Genomic DNA, 20,433 nt, shown 5'->3' on the forward strand with positions numbered 1-20,433 from the left:
AAATAAATAAATAAATGCTAGATTTAATGCCCAGTACTACAAAAATTCTATGTGGTGAAGCCTGCTTATAACTGCTTGTAATGATAAATCTCCAGATGTAGACACAAGAAGAAGAGAATTCAAGGTCATCCTTGGTTATGTAGTCAGTTTGAAATTAAACTGGGTGACATGAAGCCCCACAACATACAGTCACCAAAAATTCTATATCCTGTATATAATGAACATATTCAAGTATATATAAATCTTTCTTTTTCTGAGGAATAGAAAGTAGGCTACAATGTATATTAATTATTTAAATTTATTTTTATGTTTATCTACTGGTAGATATTTCTGCATATTCTTTTAAATACTTTTCTTTCGCACACTACTTTTAATATCTTTGACATATTTTCTTAAATATTTTCTGTTATAATACAACATCATAGATTAAACAATTTATAATAAATATAAATTGATTTCATATTGCTGTAAAGTCTAAAATGTCCAAGACTGAAGAAGTTAAACAAGACAGGGTATTCTTATTATGTTATCCCATGGAAGAAGAAAGAGGTAAGAGAGTAAGCAAAGAGAAAAGTGGGAGAGTAAAAACATTCTTTATCTATTGAACACAGCAGAATTAATACACTTAACTACCAGAGCCATCAAGGCCTAATGGTCTGTTAATGATTCCACTCTTAGTAACAAACCTCTTCATGTCAAACAAGAGTTTGACGATCAGTAAGCATGGAAACAATTGCACACACAAAAGAAATTCACATATGTGGAAGAGAAAAGTCGGTAGTAATGGGATCACTGTATGAAAGGAGATGTAAACTCCTTTTGTAGTTTTTGTAGATACTGTCAAATTATTCACCAGAAGCACCATACCAATTTAGTTTTCCATTATCAGTAAATATCTAGACATATCTGTTTATAGACATCTTAATTAGATCCCCAATTTTATACACCATCAATCTGACTCCAGCCAGGGTAGCAGGGTGGCTGACTTCAAACCTTTGCTTCTCCCTCGGCCTCTCTAATTCCTCAGCCTCATCACCACCTCTGCAGCCAATCACATGTTGCAGCCTCCCTGCTTCCCCCATCCTCATCTTCAGTGGGTCACACAGATGTTCTCCTCCTAATTTGAGCCCCAAACACACTCAATCTTTTATCCCACCACCAACTCCTGAATTCACCCGAGGAAAAAAAATCTATATTTGAAGCTGATATGATAATATAATTGACTGTGAAAATTCTACCAGGAAACCCCTAGAGCTGATACATACTTTCATCAAAGTTGCTAGACACAATACTGACTCACCAAAACCAGTAGTTCTCCTATATGCAAATGACAACCAGACTGAGAAAGAAATCAGAGATTCAGTACCTTTCACAATAACCTCCAATAATAAAATATATTTTGAGGTAGATCTAAGCAAGCAAGTGAATAACATGTATGAGAAACCTTTAAGAGATTCAAGAAAGCCATTGAAGAAGCTATCAAAATGTGGAAAGATGATACATGCTCATGTATCAGTAGGATTCCTATGGTACAATTGGCCATCCTTCCAAAGGCAATCAACAGATTCAACCCAATCCCCATTAAAATTCTAATACAAAATTCTTTGAGAATTTTAAAAGGATAATTTTCAGCTTAATATGGAAGCATACACACACACACACACACACACACACACACACAAAACAGAATAGCTAAAACAATCCCATACAATAAAAGAACTTCTAGAGGTACCACCATCTCAGAACTGAAATTATACTACAAAGTCTTCATAATAAAAACATCATAGTATTGGCACAAAACTGACACATTGATCAATAGAAGCACATTGAAGACCTAGATATAAATTAACACACTTAAGCACACCTGATTATTGGTAAAGAAGCAAGAAATACATACATGGAAATGAAGACAACAATTTAAACAATTTCGGCTGGTCATACTCTGTAACTCCATATAGAAAAGTCCAAATATATCCAAACTTATCACCCTGCACAAAATGCAATATATGGATCAAAGACCTCAACAAAAAACCAAATATACTAAGCCTGACAGAAAAGAAAGTGGGAAATATCCTTGAACTCACTGGCACACAAAAAGATTTTCTGAACAGAACATCACTAGCACAAGCACTAAAGTCAACAGCTACTAAATGGGACTTCATTAAAATGAAAAGCTCTGTAAGGCAAAAGATACCATCATCTGGACAGTGGCAGCTGACAGATTGGGAAAAGATTTTTGTGAACTATACAGCTGATAGTCAACTGATATCCAAAATATATAAAGGTCTCAAAAAACACTAGATATCTAGCAAATAAGTAACTCAAATAAAAAATATTGAGGTGTCAATATAAGCAAAGAATTCTCAATAGAAGAAATTCAAATGGCTGAGAAACAAATAAATATTTAACATCCTTAGCCATCAGAGAGATACTACTTTGAGATTCCATCTCACATCTGTCAGAAAGATTGAGGTCAATAAAACAAGTAACAGCTCATGCTGGTGAGGATGTGAAGAAAACCCACATTCATTGCTTGTGGAAATCAGTGTGGCAGTTCCTCAAGAATATGGGAATTGATCTACCTCAAAATCCAGGAAAACCACTTTTGGGCGTATACCCAAAGGATGCTTCATTCTAACAAAGACACTTGCTTACCCATATGCATGGATGTTCTATCCACTATAGCCAGACATTGGAAACAACCTAGATATCCCTCAACAGAAGAATGGATAACGAAAACGTGATACTTTTACAGAATTCAGTATTCTAAGCTGTTAAAACATGAAATCATAAAACCCTATAGTGATGATTAATCCTTTAATGGATGTTAATGCCTTTAATCCCAGCACTTGGAAGGCAGAGGCAAGGGGATCTCTGTGAGTTTTAGGCTAGCCTGGTCTACAGGTCAAGTTCCAGGAGAGCCAGAACCTTGCCTTGAGAAACAAAATAAAACAAAAATTACATCATGAAATTCCCAGGAAAATGGATGGAACTAATCAGAAAGAGAAATATGATATGCATTCACTTATTTGTGGGCACCTGCTGTTAAGTCAATGATAACCAACCTACAAATCATGGAACCACAAAGGTTAGATATAGCACAAGGTACTAGAGGGGACAGATAGATCTCTCTAGTAAAGAGAAATAGAATAGATAGTTATGGATTGTTGGAGGTTGCTTCTATATGAGGATCAAATAGTTTGGATTAGGGAAGAGGGGGAACAAGGACAGGAATATAGGAGTAGATAGCTAAAATTAAAGACAATTTTAGTGGTCACATAGAAACCAAATAAGGTAGCTTTATATACTATATACATATATGAAGGCAATCTAAATTAAAGCCAAATAATGGGGTTGACAGAGCTCGAACTGGAAATCTCTTCTCACCAAAAAAAGCTTCCAATACCAGTGTGAGTTTATATCTAATTGAGTTTTCAACAAAAATGGAGTACTATGGGGATCCCTAGACAATCTAGACTGTTGCCAACACTTTTACCAGGATTGGTATCCACATTACTAAAGATGACGCCTACAAAGCTCATTGAACAGCATAAATCAAGACTATGACTACATGGGGAACTTTTTTGCCTACTGTGCTAATAGTGCCTTTGATACAGGAAAGTACTCTATATACCAAAGGATATAAGTAATAAGCATAAGCAATAATCCAACAACAAACACTTCAATCTATAATGGTGTCTTGCCTATAAAATATGTTAGTACAAGGGTAGCAAAAAGCTTGTAAAGTAATCAACCAATATAAATCTAATTTGCCTTATGGCTAACTCCTTAAGAGGCCATACCTGAAACTGCTTGGTCAGTGAAGATCCTGACCAAGGGACTTAGGGTAAAACCATACAGTGTTCTAAAATAAAAATACATACAGCAATAAGATGACTCCTAATGACCTGCTCTTCTCATAGATGAGTGCCTTGTTCAGCCATCATCAGAAAAGCTTCCTCCTACAGCAGATGGGAACAAATACAGAGTCCCACATCCAGATGTATACAGAATGAGAGACCTTAGAATACTCAGCCTTAAATACAATGTCTCCATGACATTCCATCTAGGCTCAGGGAACTCTGAGGAACAGGAGGAGGAAAGAGTTTAAGAGTCAGAGTAGATGAAGAACACTAAGAACATGACCTAAATCAACATGAATTCATCACACATATGAATCCACAGATCCTGAGGCAGAGTGTCCAGTGTCCCAGAATGGAGAGAAAAGACAAACACATTCCTCCTGTCCTAACCCAGAAGCCATTTCTAATTGATAATCACTTGCAAATGAAAACTTAGTTTCTTCTAAGGGATTGTAACTTGAGAAACAAACTACTCTTCAAGGTAGGATGCATGCCCAGTAGTACATGGCCAGCAGCAATATCATCTTTTGAGCTTCCTTGTCTCATAGTATCACGTTACAGCTTTTCTTTTTTTAAATTTCATCTTATTATATTTTAATTGGCCTTACATCAAATTGGACTGATATTAGTGTGCGTGTGTGTCTGTGTGTGTGTGTGTGTGTGTTTGTGTGTGTTCTTCTTTCTTTTATTTTCTATATATCCTTTGCATATAGATTATGGCTTCTCATTTATTATTTGTATTTTAGGATTCCTAAGTGTGCAAATCAGCAGTGGTTTCTGTTTCTTGTGCCTACTCTTAGGCTCTTTTTGTTTTGTTTGTTTTTTTTTTTTTTTTTTTTTTGTTTTGTCTTGTTTTGTCCAGTTCCAATGAGTTAGTTTTGGCTTTATTTATTATATTTTATGTTTTCATTATTATCCCTTAGAAGTCTATTTGTTTTCCTAATGAGAGACTGAAAGGGAGTAGGTTTGGAGGGGAGGGGAATTAGGGAAGAACTGTGAGGAGTAGAGAGAGGAGAAACTCTAACCAGGATATATTATATAAGAAAAATCCATTTCAATAAAATAAAAAAGTAAGTTTAATTTTCAAAAGTATTTTAGAAGTACAGGGAGATTGACATAGTACAGAGATTTTCCATGTATCCTACAACCTCTGTCCCCTGCTGCTTATATCTTGTATTAAGATAATACATTATAATTAATGTCCAGTATTGACACTTTAATTTTAATAAAACCCATACATTATTCAAATATTTTAGATTTAACATAATGTTCTTTTTCTGTTCCAAGATCCATCAACGTTACTATGGTATTAACAGTTGCCATGTCTCATTAGACATCTCATGGCCATGGCAGCCTTAGCCTTTCCTTCCTAATGACTTTGATAGTTCTAAGGAGAACTATTCAGGTATTTTGCATATTCTCTTCATTAGCCTCTCTCTTAAAATATCATTAGATATAGTGGATGTACTTCCCTTAGTCTCAGATTTAAATATGCAGAAAGAATGACATTAATTCATCAATAGGAAACCAGTGTCCCTGTTGCAGAAGTTCATCTGTAAGTTGCTTCCTGCATGTAGAAGTTTGGATATTTTTCTAGGATTCCTGGTGTGAAAAACAGTATCTTGGTAGCTGTGGAGCTTTTAAGAAATCCATTTTTAGACAAATGTCTTTCTAAAGCATGCAGATAGTAATAGTCATAAAAATAGCTATTAGACATTAGATGTCAACACTCACATTGCAGTATTTCCTATCCTGAATTGAAAGTTTGGTTATGTGGAATTCTTTCATCTGATAAGAACTCTGCATCATAGCTAGTAATAGAAAAGACAATTTCTTTCTTTCTCTGTGTCTATATTTTTTCAGAAGAAAACATTTACATTTATGCAATGAATGTTCACCAAATCTATTTCATGGTAAGGCCAGTTGCAAAGAAAACTTAGTTTAAGTGTTGTTTTCATGTATCTTTTGTTATGACTCTGCAAGCTCTCTATTCCCTGTTCCCTGACTGAGTATCTTAATGAACTATTAATGATTATGTCTCAAAGAAACCAATTTCAACTTGTCTTGCACAGTAACAAAGTTAGATCAGAGTTAGCATATAACTAAACTTTAAAAGGGAGGACCAAATGGCTCTACAAAAGTTACCTTTCATGGGGATTGTGATCAGTGGTGAATGGAGTAAGGACCCTCTGATCACAACTGTAAGCTTGTGAGAGTACTGGAATAAAAATCACATGTTGTGTAGGATTACTGTCATTGTCTTTATATATGTGCCATTCATTTTCAAATGTTTTACAAATTAGGATTTTATTATTTTATATTTCAACCATTACTCTTCCTTCCTTGCCTCTTTCAAATAGTTTACACACATAAGACATCTTCTACAATCAATAGATAATATCCATGAATAGAAAGGAGAAAATAGAACAAACATGTACCTTTGCAGCCAGGCAGTGATGGCACATGCCTTTAATCCGAGCACATGAGAGGCAGAGGCAGGCAGATTTCTGAGTTCGAGGCCAACCTGGTCTACAGAGTGAGTTCCAGGACATCCAGGACTATACAGAGAAACTATGTCTAGAAAACAAAAAACAAAAAACAAAACAAATGTACCTTTACATATGATTAAATGTATTCTGCAATTTTAATTAGTATTAATTATTTTTGAGTTCCAGAATGTAGTATTATTTTTGAGGTCTAGAGTTAGTACATTTTTTATTTTACCCTCATGAAGATATGGACTTTTTTTGAAATAGGTTTTATACAATGTCTTGTACTTTGAATGCATGGAAAACAAAAAAGAACTGTGCAAAATTTTTTGTTTCTTTATACAATTTAACATATATAGTGAAAGACCTCTTTAAAAATAATATTACTTAAGCATAAGACATCAGCATAAAAGTCAAGAACACAATTTGAAAATGCTTACAAATTAAAAAGAAGTAATTTTTGCAGAAATCCAGTGAGCATGTGTTTGTGTGTGTGTGTGTGTGTGTGTGTGTGTGTCTGTGGGGGGGTGGTACGTTGCGCATAGATCTTAAATTATATTCTTTATATATACTAAATATACTTCGTTTGAAGTGGGTCTCTTACAAAATAAATCTATCACTAAAGTTCACAAAGCTAAATGAAAGTTCATAAACTAAGTGCTTGATGGAATGAGATGCCAGAGCTTGAGTCTTACAAGTCATGTCATTATTTTTTTTCTTTAAAAAAACAATATTACCAAGCTGTATTTTTAAAGGAATCCATGGAAAAATGGGAAGGTTGAAAAATCACCTTTTGTTTATATATATACTCACTCCAGAAAGTGGCATTATTAGAAGGTGTCGCCCTGTTGGAGTAGGTGTGTCACTGTGGGTATGGCCTTAAGACCCTCATCCTAGCTTCCTGGAAGCCTGTCTTCCACTAGCTGTCCTCAGATGAAGATGTAGAATTCTCAGCTCTGCCTGCACCATGCCTGCCTAGATGCTCCCACCTTGATGATAATGGACTGAACTGCTGAGTCTGTAAGCCAGCCCCAATTAAATGTTGTCTTTTATAAGACTTGCCTTGGTCATTGTGTCTGTTCACAGTGGTAAAACCCTATCTAAGACACCATTAGGATGGCAAACTAATAATCAATATAATCAAACCATTCAAGTGAACAAATTTTCTTAAGAAAGAACAGCATTGTAGTGTCATACCATCTTAGTAGATAGTGTCTATACTAAGTAATGGGATTCATTGTGCCATTTTCTGTTTTACACAAAAATTTTATTCATAAATATGAGAATTTCATTCATATTCCAATGTATTTGTATTTACCCCAACTGTTCCACCTAATGCCTACTGGATCTTCCCTCTGTGTTCCATCTCCTCCTAACTACATGTCCTTGGTTTTCTTTGGGTTGTCTTGTTTTGTTTTTCTTTTCCTCATAACCCACTGAGTCCTATTTATATTATACAAAATAACTTGGGCTGCCCATATACTTATGAAGATGGGGTGCAGGTGTTATCCACTGGAGTGTGGTTATTATATCAGGGCTCATATCAGGCCTTATCACTCCTAGAAACACCAGCTGTCAATAGTGTTTCAGAGCTGGAGCCTTAAGAGCAAACATCTTCCATATTCCCCATTGCTCTGTAGTAGGATATAGATTTGATCTTTTATGGTCCACCACAGTTGCTGTGAATCCATGAGTGTAGCACTCCAGTCATAGCCAGAAAACATTACTTTGCTCCAGTTCTTCCTGATTTATCTGTCTGCCCCATGTTCCCCAATAAGTCCTAAGCACTGTAGAGAGAGGAGATATAGTTGTGTCTTGTATGGTTGATGATTCATTGGAGTACTAGTTCTGTTCACTTTGAACAGCTGCAAATTTCTACATTAACTGCCATTAACAAAGCAATTTCTCTGATGAGGTCTGAGAATTATGTTAAATAGGGGAACAGAGTATTGAAAGTAAAGGGAAGATTGATAATATGTCCATGTAGCAAAATAACAGCAGGAGGCTGGCCCCTAATGTCTATCAAATCCTAAACACAGGTTTTTGGGGAGATTTACATTACGAGGTATGTGTTTCCTCCTGTGGAGTAGTTCTTAAATCCAAGCAGAAAGAAGATGGCTACCCTTTCAACATTTGCGCCAATTTTGCATTCATGCACATAGTATGATATTATTACAGCTCACAGAATTCATGCCCACACATGGGTATACCACAGATGGTACTTTTATTTGGAAGCTATGGCTTATCTGAGGAGCATTATTCCATGTGTAGGGTGACTACAACTAAACATTCATGTTCATTTTCATATTTTCACATAAAACTATTGTATAAAATTGGATATATTTATATATAATGAATGATTATTTATATGTAATATATATATATACATTATAAAATAGGATTTTGTATGGTTTTCCTAACAATATTTATTGTTAGTTATCTCTACTCCACTTCTTTCTCCAAAACAAATATTTGTTCTTCTTATGAGAAAGTAAGCAATGAATTGATGGGCTTACTTTGATGTGCGTGGAAATTTTACCATCATATCTCTGTATCCTTATCAAGGAAATGTAGAGGTTTAAAGAGATGTCCCTCGTCTCAGTCATGAGAATTCTACTTTATGGAGACGCTTAGGAGGCTAGGCCTTACTGACAGAAGTTTGTCACTGGGAGCCACCTTTGAGGTTTCAAAAGCTCATGCCATTTTTTTTTTTTACCCATGCCATTCTTAATTAGCTCTCTGTACTTCTGTTTGTAGTTCTATCTAGTAGCTCTCAGCTCTCAGTTTCTAGCTCTGCCCATATGTCTGCAACCTACTTTCTGTGCTATTATGGACCCTAATCTTCTAGAACCATAAGCCCCAAATAAACTTTTTCCCTCCTCTAAGTCAGAGCAGTTTATCACAGCAATAGAAAAGTAACTAAGACAGTAAGTGTGGTGGTGTTTGTAATGTCACTTGAGGAAAAAGTCTTTTGTTCAGATAAAATTCTTTTATTCATCACCATCATGTTTCTATGAAGAAATGTCTGGGATAATTAACTTATAATGAATAAAAGATTTATTTTCACTTGAAAGTGTATAAGTTTTAGTCCATGATGAAGTAGTATACTTTGGTCTCTGGCAAAGCATCATATTATGCTTAAAGTGTGCTACAGAGTGAACATCATGCCTTGTGAACCAGAGGTACAGCAAGAAAATGACTGGGATGTCACAATCTTTTCCAAAGGCATTACCCAGTAAATTCCCCATTTGCTAAAATTCCATCACCCAACAGTTTCACTTTATAGGTCAAGCATTTGCCACATAGACCTTTTTGAAGGATATTCATCTAATATCCATCTAATTCATGGACATGAGCAATGTCCATGCTAGATTACTTTAATTCTTCCTAGTTTGATTTGCCCCACTCTTTAAAGTTTTATTCAACATTAGTCCTCATATAGGCTAATTGGATTAAGGCCTGAGGGAGCTGTAAATTGCTTTTTTGCAATTATCTATTTAATTTGTTTTTACCTAAATAAGTAATGTTTCAACTTAGAAAAAAATACATTAATATATTGCTTTATTTGAGGATCTAAAATAAAATTTTATTTACTGATTGAAAACCACAATGATATGTTATCAAAAGCACATGAGAAAAATATACAGGGGTTTTCCAGCTTAATTGAGAAGGAACAGTAGGTAAGAGCACTGAAAGCCCTTACTGTGAATAAAGACAGTTACATCAGCATCCAATTTATATATTAACTGCCTTATACCATCAGCTCCAAGAACAAGGTTAATGAAACAGGGAGACATCGTATGGCTTCATCCTCAATGGGACTTCATATATTATTTATTTATTATTGGTTCTTTAAGAATTCCACAAAGTGCATTTTGATCATATTTACCCTCCGTCCCTCAGCTCTTGCCAGATTCACTGCTTCTTCCTTGCACACTACATCTTTCTTTTCTTTAATCCATTAATACCAATTTGTATTATGCAAATATTCTTGATATGTGGTCTTCCAGTGGAGTTTGACAGATATATAAAGGGCTACACATTTACAGAATACCGACCCTTTCATTCCAGCAGCTAAGTATTTCCAATAGCTTTCGGCTAGTGCTGGAATGTCATATCCAACGGTCCCTGAGTTTTTGAAGGACAGGATATAGTAGTATATAGGTTCCACGTAGAACTGAGTATTCTATAGTCTCTCATTCTCTGTATCTTGGCTAGTTGTGGGTCTCTATGGTGATGATTACATGCTTCAAACACAAAGTCTCTCTGAAGTGGGATGAGATGCTTCCATTTGAACAGGAGGTCTGGAAGGGCAAAAGTATAGGTTTTGTGAGGTGCTGAGCTAGAAAAACTGCCTTAGCTTGCCAAACTGCCCCTGACTTCCTTTGGCAGCTTTATTTCTCAACCATCCTCTACTCTTGCAGGAAAAAGGCCTGTGATACCATTACTTGAAGGTCATGAAAACTCTGGGAAGATAGATGGTTAGATGAAGTAGGTCCATGGAAGAGTGTCCTTGGGGACTTATCTTGTCAGAGTGCTGTCTTTCTGTCTCTGTTTCCTGGACGCCTTGAGGTTAACAGTTCTGCTCTGCCACATATTCACTTCACTTTCGGTTCATTGACCCAAACTGTTCAGCTTCAGAATGACCATGAAACAACATCTCTGAAACCATGATCCAAAGTAAATTCCTTCACTTTCAGATTGGCTAATTGATGTACTCAGTTACAGCAAATAAATAGATAGATAGATAGATAGACAGACAGACAGACAGATAGATAGATAGATAGATAGATAGATAGATAGATAGGTAGATAGATAGATAGATAATATAATAATAATAATAATAATAATAATAATAATAATAATAATAATAATAATAAATACAGAGTGGCATGGGTTTTTGAAGTAGCCTTTACTTAATGCTTTCTTCAAAAACATAAATAAGTAAATGCATCTGCTTTCCAGCCTCCCATGTAGGGATCTCAGCATCTCATTAACAAATCCAGAAAGTTAACAGCCACTGGAGAAAGCACTAGAAGCTATCAGCAATGTCAGGCTGACTTTATTTGTTCTTCAGCAAATAAATATTTAAAGATTTCTTGGGAAAGTTTAACTACATAACTGGGCAGCTTTTGTTTTTAGCATACTGGTCTTCCTCATTCAGAACCTACTGCCAGATCTTCCTATGAGGCTCAAGCCTCTGCTTTGCATAGCTCAAATGCTATTAGCCCTTTAACCATCTGGCCCTTGTTTTAAGCCCCATGGCTTAAATAGTTGTAGATAGCTCTGATAGTTCTGTGCAATAATGAATGTGAAACCCCTTTTCTCTAGATAATATGTTAATTTTCAGCTCATTACAGGAAACATTTGCCAGTACTGTAGTAAATGTTCAGAACAACCATTGTCATGGTATAGAGAACATGCAATTGGTTTAAAGTGCTTCCATTATAGAAGGTCCCACAGAAGCCGTCCAAATCATCTCTGCTCCATCATAAGCAAGAAATGCCAGACTAAGGTATGCTATTCCTTAGATACTTAATTTTCTATTTCAAGGGGAAGTAGTATGGACAGAATATAAATATTTAGAATATTCCATTTATAAATATACAGTGAATAAATAAATGAAATCACCTGGTCAAATTTTTTGCTCCTTCCCATCAAAGTGCTACTCCAGTTGAAATTTTATTAAACAAGTGTTGTTTCACTCATAATTTTGAGTAGTTCATAGTTAGCATTTCTAGTGTTGAACCAACCACAAAAAGAAAAGAGAAAGTAATAGTAAAAAGGCTTTAATTGATTCCATCCCTTATATGACACATGTAGGCTGATAAAAATCCTGGCTTTGTTGCCAAGATTTAAGAAAAAACATTTAACAGTTTTCTGTATTCCCTAAGTTTATAGTTACCATATTAAAAACTGGCTGACATACCAAACCCCAAATTTTTGTTTTGTATTTCTGGAAGTTAGGAGTCTAAAACCAAGATGTCACCTATAGTCACATTTCTTCTGAGTAACATTGTGGTTCCCTTTCTTGCCTCTAGCTGGTTTCTGGTGGTCTGATGGAAGGTTGTTTTTTTTTTTTTTTCATTTCTGGACCCAGAACTGTGTGTCTCAGTCTGCAATGTCTATCCTCCATTTGGCCATTTGGCATCTCCCATGCTTTGTCTTGATGTTGCTGTCTTCTTACAAAACCAAGTGTCCTGATAGATTAAGAGCCCACCTGACTCTACCGTGGACTCATCTGAGTGTAACTGACAGTCTCTGCAATGTCCTATTTCTAAATTAAGTCCTCCACTTAGTTATGTGCAGAGGAGACAACACCATCTAACACATAGCATCTCATCATTTATGTCTATTGTCCATTAGGGTTGGTGTTCGAATGAGACTCAAGTAATAACATTTTAAAGTTATTTATGTAAAGGAGGGAGGCAGAGGGCCACCACAATGCTGGTGGTAAAGGCAAAGTCCAGACATTTCTAAACCTATACTTGATACCTCGGTAGAGTTAAAGTACATAATAGGGACCTAATGGAGAACAAAAGACATGACAGAGGTTGAGGGCTGTTGAAGGAAGAGAGTTATCAGTTAGGTTACATTGTAAGTAAGTCCCAAGGTGCTAAGAAAATGTCAGTTAGCAAATGATTTTCATTCATTAACATTAAAAATAATTATGAATTATTAGATAAGCAAATAATTATGAATTACTGGTTTAATTCATTGTCACATATCCATACCATGAAGCAGTGTCTAATTGGTTTTCTTAACTGCCTTATAGAGTAGTAAGTCTCTATTGTTTCAGTGTTAAGACTATTGCATTCTCATAAAAATGGAATTATATGAAAAGTAGGGAGAACACAAAAACCCACCCATTGTTAGTGTGGCTTATTCTACAGCATTGATCACAGATCTGATGTTACTAATCTAATGCTCTAAGTCAATTTGGATTCCACTTTCCTGTTCAATGGGAACTCGGCACAGAGTAATGATTTCTTAGATGTATGGACAACATAAAGTCATGCCAGCCTGTGCTTTTCATAGAATAGTTTTTATTAAAAAAAAAAAAAAAAAGCAAAAACCAAGCTTTCAACATATATTACCAAAGTTGCATTTTGACAGTTCCCAACTAGGTTGTTCTTAAATCTGGAAGATAACTAATACAATATTTTCTGTTGGAGATGATTAACATGTTTTGATAATACTTTAAATAAATTTCTGTATGAGAATGTATGTATAGGAAAGAGTAAAGAAGCTCAGGTCAGTGTGGTGCTTTTGTTTCTGCATTTAGTGATAGCCTGAGCAGGGTCAGAAAGATGCTGAGAAAATGGTTCCATGCCTGCAGTTATGAGACAGGCAGGAGCCCAGAGAAAGGAACTATCAGCGCCTGCTCGTTTCTTAGAAGCTGCTTGTGCATTTTAAGACACCTTCTTTTAGAGACAAGTTCCTCTGTACCAATCAGCTAGCAGCAATGTCCAACCATTCCCCAGATTCAGTGATTAAACTGAGTAAAACAGCTACAGTTAAGTGTGCAGAGTGGTATAGACAGGATACAATAAAACCTCACGATTCCCATGCTGTTATTTTATAGTCAGCTTGTGTTTGGTCAGCATTCATCTGAACTGCAAGCTAGGATTCCTTTAACACCTTCATTGTCTTAACTCTCCCTGACTAACATAAGGAAATGTAATGAAAGTTTGATGTTGAACAACAAAATGTTCCCAAGATAGGGAAAAAAAATGCCTATTGTTATAATCCTATCCCTTGGGAAGACAGAGGCAAAACGCCAGTTTACTTTCTACATGTTTTTCTTCAATACTGTTCTCAGTATTGAGAACTTCTGTATTTTCCCAAGGAGCATTGTTTTCAGGTCAGATAGTCACAGAATATTCATCAGGAAGTTTCACATCTCTTTAATATCTTTGTCATTTTTCCCCCTCTGGATATAGTTTTGCTTTAAACAATGTGTCAGATCTAAACACAAAATTCTAATGTGTGCATTATGGAGGAATGACTGGCACCAAGACATTCTTTTATTACAACTAAAGAGAGGCTCTGTCTCTTCTAGATTCTTTACTATCTTGCTCAATTTTCTATGTTGGAGTATTTTGAGAATTTTTTTTTCATAATTTTTGAATTTTACTCCTTACTCCTTGAAGTCTATCCCCTGCTACAATATAGCAACCCAAGAATAGTTCTGGCTCTCAGAGTTTTCCTTATAATGAACAGTTAGCTGTTCATTATGTATTACTGAAGATCATTTGATATTTCAATTGCAGGATGTCTAAGACTCTGTAATTTATCAAAAGCCAATTTCTTTGACTCAGTTCTGGAAGATGAGAGGTCCAGAGGAAACCTGCTGGTATCTAAGAGCAGTCCTGGTAATAGAAGTGAGTTGTGGTAGGGTGCAAGAACAAAGAAGTATATTCAAGACAAAATTAAATTCCACTGAATCCCATGATTTTATCAGGAATCCATTGCTGTTGGAAGTGCTCACTCACTACTTGAGTGGAGGCATTAAGCCATTGGTCACAGCACACCTGTGACCAAATCACCACCAGAAGGATTCACTCTCTAATATTGCTATGATGTTAGTTAAATTGCAACCTGAATTTTAGAGGGGTGTTTTCTTGAAATAATAAGTTTCACAATTATGTTTTGTTATCCTGTGGGATTATAGCTGCCTGGGGGATAAATTTAATATAAACATCAGAATAATGCCCAAATATGTGCTGTTCCTTTAAAGTAATAGTGAAAATATACATAAATGTTGTATTGTTGATATTAGGAACATTTTTTTTAAAGTCTCAGAATTTATCTATTTTTGATAGGATGATAGTTCAGAAGGGTAAATGTTACTTAGCTGTCAGAAATACACCAGTCTGGTAGTTCAGGTAAAATCAATCTTCTTTACTTACAATGTGTAGATTTGGAGTTTCCAGCTCTTTCTGAGTAAATAAGTCAAGATGTAAAATAATGCACTGTTCTCAGCAAAAATGCCCCTCGGAGACAATGTCGGCTCCATCTCTGTCCCTTACACAGTTCAAAATCCAGATGCGACATTCTTCTGCCAGCAGTTAATGCTGACTTCCATGTATTTTCATTTCCTGTTGCCTCTAGAACTCCACGGAGAGAGGGAGTTCTAGCAGCAATCGCTAAGAAATGTGCTGATCCCAGCTCCGTTGCTTATTTAATTTAAAAAATGGAACAGACGTCTTTGCTTGGAACTACATAAACGTTCTTAAACAGGATTTCTTCACTTATTCTACTTTAGTTCTCTTAGATATGGAGTGTTTAAATGCACCTTTGATCACAGCTGATGGCAGCTTGATCCCTGGGTCTGCATTGAGGACACTGGTAATAAAAATATAAGATAGAATGTGCATCACTAATTTCTCTACCACATGCATTATAAAGGAAGGGATTCCACAGGCTCTGCAGTAAAATCCAGCTGATAGGATACGCTCAGTGTTAAAAATAAGATACATATAGCTGAAATAATACCCGACTGTAGATGTTTTCCACGAGAGAAGCTGATAAAATATTGGATCAATACTTTAGTTTTAGCTTCAGTTCCTATTTCAATTCACATTATTTCTCCTAAAGTGTTTTCTCACCTCAGAGCTGAAGTAGAGAAATAATTTTAAAGGTACTATAAGAACACTGGCAATCCGAAGGTTTCTGTGCATTCCCTTTTTGTCAGAATCCTGTTATGTAACTTGAAGAGCAACATAGAACTAAACTAAAAAATAGAACTAATTAAACCATAAAACATTTTACATTATTCAAAATACAGTGTTTTCTAAAATATAGATGTCACAGAAATATAATACTACAAAAAGAAGCAGAAATGCTTTAACTACCATTAAGAGTAGCACTTAAAATAAATATTAATGTTAAAAGTGAGACTACTTAATATGCAATACACATATGTGTTAAATGTAATATATTTCATATAACAACATACATTAAAATTCTTATAGTTCATATTATAATATTCTCTGTAAGGTATAATCCATATTTTAATTATATAAAGCCATTTTTAAATTTAAATATATTTTGATAATATTCCTCTCCTCCTCCAAGTCCTTTCAGATTCTCTCCTGCTCCCTACCCACCTAACTGTAGCTTTTTTGCTCAAAAACAAAACCAAATACAGCAAACCCTCTCAAACCAAGAAAACAAAATAATACAATAGCCTTCCCCCACAAAGAACCCTATCAAACTGTAACCAAATAAAAGGACACACACACACACACACACACACACACACACACACACACACACACACACACACAAAACTGTGGAATCTGTTACTTATGGGTCAACTACTCCTGAATATGAGGCTTGCCCTAGAGTTGATATACTGAGTGTCACACCACTGGAGAAAACAATATAAACCATATTTATAATAGACAGCATTTAACATAATAAAAATAAGTATTTTGTGCAAGATATACTTCAAGACCCATGGTATAGACTCTATACATTATCTGTTTAAAGCATGTGCCTCCTTATGAGGCATGTCTTACTCATCTCCTTTCTTTACACAATGAAAGATAAGTGTGTTTAGCTAACAGCAATGACACAATAAATGGCATAGGTAGGGTACTGTACGTCCACATTTTTATACAATCTTATTAAACCAAAAAGAAAGAAAAGGAAGTTCAGAAAGGATTACTTTAACTTTTCCATTTGGCAAGGTTTGATTTACCTTGAAAATTATTCTTAGCACAGAAGCCTGAAATTATTTGTTACTTCAGAACATAAAATGACAAGTTTTGATTTGGGTTTTAGTGCTTAACCAACAAAGCAAAGAGTAAGTGTGGAAGAGTTGAAAGTACCACCACAAAAATCTATTTACAGGATTATTTTAATGGGATTTCTTTTGATTCCTCTTAGAACATTAATAATATTCTTTTAGTAGAATTAATTTAATTATAAAAACAATAATTTTTATCATATATGCTACTATAACTGTATACAAAAAGAAAATGCAATAGAAAACCTCAATCAACTAGAAGGTGCAAAGTATACAAGAAGCACACCTCACCATCAGAGACGGGTATTATATTAGAGCAAAGATTGGAAAAAGATATTCCAAACAAATGGATCCCCAAAACAAGTAGATGTAGTAGGTTTGATAACTGACAAAACAGACTTTAAACTGAAACTAATTAGAAGAAATGGAAAAGGACAGTACACACAGTGCTCCGAGGAAAAATCTACAAAGAGGATGTTGCAATTCTAAATATTTATATATAAAATACAAGGGCACCTAAGTTCATGTAAGAAACATTCCTACAGTTGAAAATCACATATTAATCCTAAAACGATGATAGTGGATGACTTCAAAACCCTACTCTCAATAAAAGGCAGGTCACCTAGATAAAACCTAAACAAAGAAACATTGCAGTTAAATATTGTCATATGTCAATTGGACCTAACAAGTATCCACAGAACATTTTACCCAGACACTAAAGAATATACTTTCTTCTCAGCATATCATAAACCTTTTTCCAAAATTGGCCATAATGACTATATCATTGGGATCTTCTTAAAGGTCTACGACTTTTCTAGCCATGGCTTTTGATAATGCTTATAAGTACTAAGCCTGATTTTCTTCTTGTAGAACCCACCTCAAATTCAGGCAAGAGAGTAGAAGTTATTGATGCTCAGCAGTACGTTGACATCTCCATCAAAAATTCTCTTCCCAAGCTTGAGGAAACACCATGAAAAAAATAGAGGGAAGAATGAGAGTTGGAGGGTAGGGAGAGGTGTTGTGAAATTGTCCTTTAAGTATAGAATAGGTCTCAAACACATGAGCTCATAACAGTTGTGATTATCTACATAATATCTGCAGGTGAGCCAGCCAGTTAACAATTTTCATGTGGATTGGGCAGGGGTGAGGACCTTCGCTGAGGAGTTATAGGCAGTTAATGGCTGCTGGAAAAAGGAGAACCACTTTTCTTTATAAGTACGGCCACTGGAGTATACCCAGAGATCCTAGGTCTATGTAGATAGTTCCATTAAATAGACTCAGTGGGATAAATATTTTAAATAAATAAATAAATATTTTAAATCTAGTAAAATTAGATGATAGATAGATAGATAGATAGATAGATAGATAGATACATACATAGATACATAGATACATAGATACATAGATACATAGATAGACAGATTGATACAAAAAAGGGACATACAGTTAGGATAATCTTCTGTCAAATTGGAGGTAGGGTATGAGGAGTATGTATGATAAAGACACATTGTATGTATTTATAAAATTTTCAAAAATTAAAAATAGTACAATTCAACAGTATGGTTATAATCTAATGCCTCAATGCTAAAGAAATATTATCATGTCCATTTTAGGTAATGATTTTATTATTATAGTTGATAGCAACTCAACTTTTATATTATAGCAGAAGTTATTATAATTTAATCTGTGTTTTTATTGAATAATTATGTGTAACATCAGAATATTTCTGAGTCAAAAATGTTATGATAGTAGCCTATATGAGTATTGACTGAGGTTACTACACTCTTGAGGTTGGAATTACATTGGGAATCTATGATATTGTAGCGCATATTCTAGTAAGAATCATTATAATTATTTTAGAATTATTTACTTTATTATTTCATATGTCTGAGTGTTTTGCCCATATATATATATATATATATATATATATATATGTACACTATGTGAATGGAGTTATAGACTATTGGGAGCTACCATGTGAGTGCTGTGAACTTAACCCAGGTCCTCTGCAAGAGGAAACAAATGTTGGCTGAGCCAACATTCCAGCCCAATAATAAAAAGTTTTACATCAAATATTTTCATATTTGGTGACAGACACCTTTCACAATAATCTTGCTAATCCAACATAAATACTTCAAAAAAAGAAGACAAATATTTTGTCATTGCTATTTAAAGCATAGTATCTGTAAATGTAGAGGACCCTGCATACAGAGAGAAATGTCATACATTCAGTGTAATTTGAAGGAAATATCATGTTTCCTCTATGTAATAATACTATAGACTTGTCGAGTCTTTTCTCTGAACTTCTGGCAGTTGACACTTGACCTTTGGTTTTGCTTTGCATGGTACACAGCTTTCTTGTTCTGAGTTGCATTTGTTTTGAAATGAAATACATTAATTACTGCCATTCCTTTTATTTAGCATCTTAGACACTGCTTGCAGAAAAGTCATGGTTTTGAAGTGACTCAAAAATCTTATAACTCAGAAAGCTAAAGGAAGCTGTTTTATGCCAAATATGCTAAAAGCTTAGTTAAAAGGAAATAAACATTGAATGAATGTTGGACAGGCTTAGTTTTCTTTGTGTTCATCTCAAGCATACCTTGAACACCTATTAACTATGTTAACTTATGTAACAAATGTCATCACAGAATCATGCCTCCGGAAGCCTCTGTGTTCCTGGAGGCAGAATTATATTTTTAACAAGAGGGAAAAAAAAGTATGACTGTGTAAAAGAACTTACAGGAAGGGATTTCCTATATCTCTCCAACAATCGCTCTTAGTTTTCTCACCTGCACTGGCAAGCCATTAATCCTTCCTGTTCACTTGCCTGCTTTTGCTTCTGGAAATCTGATTACTGATTTGTTTTCTGTCCTCATGGTTGCACTCCATTGCCCTTAACCCTGTTTCTGCCAGATCTTTCTTGGAACAAGTTATGCCTCATTTCTCTTTCTCCTTTTCAGCATGGAACCATTGCTCCTAACCACCCACCCTCAATCCTTTCACCTCCATGAAGAGTTCTTTTACTTCCATTGCAGAATCCTCCACAGTGTTCATATTGGAAGGGTAATTATTATGGATATGGTTGATCTTATTCCAAGTAATGCATTCTCAAAAGAATTTCTCTTCACCACTCTTGTCTTGTATTTATTCTGTATGTGTGTATATGCATACAGAAGTTAATGTGTCATATGGCACATGACGTCAGAAGACAACTTGTGGGGGTCAGTTCACTCTGCCTAGATAAGTCCTAGGGATTTAAGTTGTCTGACCTGGTAGCAAGAGTCAATACCCAATCAGCCATCCTGGTACCTGTGTCTTCATAATA

The 20,433-nt window shown here is 35.1% G+C and overlaps 1 long non-coding RNA gene across 1 annotated transcript in view; it reads right to left on the minus strand.

Annotated features, from left to right (window-relative positions):
- Positions 1–10,584: 10,584 nt before the first annotated feature.
- The window catches only part of LOC116071408, a 30,473-nt gene continuing 20,624 nt past the window's right edge, over positions 10,585–20,433 (minus strand). Inside the window, exons 4-5 of the long non-coding RNA XR_004110883.1 lie at positions 17,986–18,064; positions 10,585–10,656 (exon numbers count right to left, since the gene is read on the minus strand). This is a non-coding gene — a long non-coding RNA (uncharacterized LOC116071408). The remainder of the gene's footprint in view (positions 10,657–17,985; positions 18,065–20,433) is intronic.

Source organism: Mastomys coucha, unplaced genomic scaffold (genome assembly GCF_008632895.1).
Source record: "Mastomys coucha isolate ucsf_1 unplaced genomic scaffold, UCSF_Mcou_1 pScaffold22, whole genome shotgun sequence".
NCBI classification, from domain to species: Eukaryota; Metazoa; Chordata; class Mammalia; order Rodentia; family Muridae; genus Mastomys; species Mastomys coucha.